Source organism: Schistocerca cancellata, chromosome 1, assembly GCF_023864275.1.
Source record: "Schistocerca cancellata isolate TAMUIC-IGC-003103 chromosome 1, iqSchCanc2.1, whole genome shotgun sequence".
Classification (NCBI taxonomy): Eukaryota; Metazoa; Arthropoda; class Insecta; order Orthoptera; family Acrididae; genus Schistocerca; species Schistocerca cancellata.
The window spans coordinates 801,023,849-801,026,647 of NC_064626.1; the positions used below are offsets into that span (position 1 = coordinate 801,023,849).

General features: G+C 48.5%; 1 pseudogene; it reads left to right on the plus strand.

Annotated features, from left to right (window-relative positions):
• Nucleotides 1-2,353: 2,353 nt before the first annotated feature.
• On the plus strand, nucleotides 2,354-2,471 carry LOC126105330 (5S ribosomal RNA; annotated as a pseudogene).
• The last annotated feature ends 328 nt before the right edge of the window (nucleotides 2,472-2,799 follow it).

A 2,799-nucleotide genomic window follows, 5' to 3' on the forward strand; every position in this document is an offset into this window, starting at 1 on the left:
CATGTGTGTTGGTAAGTGGTTATATAAACTGTTGCACCTAGTTCATTTAAGGTAAATGTTGTCATTGGCCATTTTTTTCAAATGGTTCAAATGGCTCTGAGCACTATGCGACTTAACTACTGAGGTCATCAGTCGCCTAGAACTTAGAACTAATTAAAGCTAACTAACCTAAGGACATCACACACATCCATGCCCGAGGCAGGATTTGAACCTGCGACCGTAGCGGTCGCTCGGCTCCAGACTGTAGCGCCTAGAACCGCACGGTCACTCCGGCCGGCGGCCATTTGTTTACCTGACTTAATAGTTAGTAGTACATTTATCTGCAAGGTTAGGTTATTGCTTTCGAATAGCGCTCGCTCGCGTGGCAGTACAACACCGTAACCACTTAACCACAACGCCATTTGTCTTCCCACCTGCTCTAGATCGCAATTCTTACACTGGACCGTTCACTGTTTTTATTTTGCTCTTTTTTCACAGTCCAGTACACCTTACTCCTGTTTTTATGCTTGATCAGTGTTCAGTTTGTGACGGGCTGTCCGCTCAGGCCTCTTACTACGTAGCAGTGTGTAAACAGGTAAACAGGGTGTTTCCACACGTAAGGTGATTTACGGGATTGGTGGTGGGGGAATGCATGTGTAAGTGCTGCATGCCTTTAAACCCAGCTTAATGTTTGCTATGAGGACTACGCGATACCTAGACTATTTCATAGGCTGTGGGAACTCTGAAGATATCTGTGAACACCAGACGGATGTTGATTTATAAGTGCAAATTGTTGCTTTCCCTTTGTGAAGTGACATCTGTGGTTTCCGAACGACCTGGACATTTGGACGGCAGTGGAGAGCGGTAAGGGGTCACGAATGACCAATGGGAACTTGGTTTTCTGCGTTTTGGTGAGAGAGCCAGTTAAAAGAGTGAGAAGGCGGAAAGTGTGTGCGAGTGCTTGGCCTGAGCGGTGAGGGTGATGGGTGGCGGGGGGGGGGGGGGGGGTGAGTTCAGCGCGCGCTGTCGGCGTGGTTTACGGTCTATTCCGTAGAAGACTGGAGGACACGTAGTTGGTCGATTTGAACAAGTAATTAGTTAATTTGATGGAGAGGACCAAGCAGCGAGGTCATCGGTTCCTTCGGATTAGGATGGATGGGGGAGGAAGTCGGCCGTGCCCTTTCAAAGGAACCGTCCTAGCATTCGCCTGAAGCGATTTAGGAAAATCACAGAAAACCTAAATCATGATGGCCGGACGCGGGTTTGAACCGTCGTCCTCCCGAACGCGAGTACAGAGTGCTAACCAGTGTCCCACCTCGCTAGGTGAGGATACACAGTTTCCGGTTACAGTAATGCGTTAAGGTATGGAGACGTAAATTAACTGAGATTCAAAAACACTATGACTTTTAATTTATTTTTACGCGTCCCTCATTAATACACTCCTGGAAATTGAAATAAGAACACCGTGAATTCATTGTCCCAGGAAGGGGAAACTTTATTGACACATTCCTGGGGTCAGATACATCACATGATCACACTGACAGAACCACAGGCACATAGACACAGGCAACAGAGCATGCACAATGTCAGCACTAGTACAGTGTATATCCACCTTTCGCAGCAATGCAGGCTGCTATTCTCCCATGGAGACGATCGTAGAGATGCTGGATGTAGTCCTGTGGAACGGCTTGCCATGCCATTTCCACCTGGCGCCTCAGTTGGACCAGCGTTCGTGCTGGACGTGCAGACCGCGTGAGACGACGCTTCATCCAGTCCCAAACATGCTCAATGGGGGACATATCCGGAGATCTTGCTGGCCAGGGTAGTTGACTTACACCTTCTAGAGCACGTTGGGTGGCACGGGATACATGCGGACGTGCATTGTCCTGTTGGAACAGCAAGTTCCCTTGCCGGTCTAGGAATGGTAGAACGATGGGTTCGATGACCATTCGTGGGTGTATAATCGTACTGCAGTCAGCTTCAAATGCCGGTTCTCTCAATTTTCTCAATAGTGTTCCTCGAAAAGAACGTCACCTCTCTTACAGGGATTTCCATTTGAGTTCACGGAGCATCTCCGTAATTCGTGCACGATGTTCGAATATCTGACCTGATGGGGATCCCAAATATTCGAGTTCCAATAGTGTCCTATATGCGGCCTGCTTTACAAATGAACCGCACTTTCGTAAAATTCTACCAATAAACCGTAGTCAACAATTCGCTTTCCCTACTGCTACAGTCCTTAAATGTCCGTTCCCTTTCATATCGCTTAACAGCTTTACACCTAGATATTTAATGAACGTGGCTATGTCAAGCAACGCACTACTAATGTCGTATTCTAACATTACGGGTTTGCTTTTCCTACACATCTGCATTGGGTAACGGCCTTGCCGCAGTGGCTACACCGGGTCCCGTGAGATCACCGAAGTTAAGCGCTGTCGGGCGTGGTCAGCACTTGGATGGGTGACCATCCGGGCCACCATGCGCTGTTTCCATATTTCGGGGTGCACTCAGCTTCGTGATGCCAATTGAGGAGCTACTCGACCGAATACTAGCGGCTTCGGTCAAGAATGCCATCATAACAACCGGGAGAGCGGTGTGCTGACCCCACGCCGCTCCTATCCGCATCCTCCACTGAGGATGACAAGGCGGTCGGATGGTCCCGGTAGGCCACTCGTGGCCTGAAGACGGAGTGCTACACATCTGCATTGAGTTATGTTTTTCTACATTTACACCTAGGTACCATTCATGACACCAGTTAGAAATTTTATTTAAGTCCTCTTGTATCCTCCTACGCTCAATCAACAACGATACCTTCCCGTA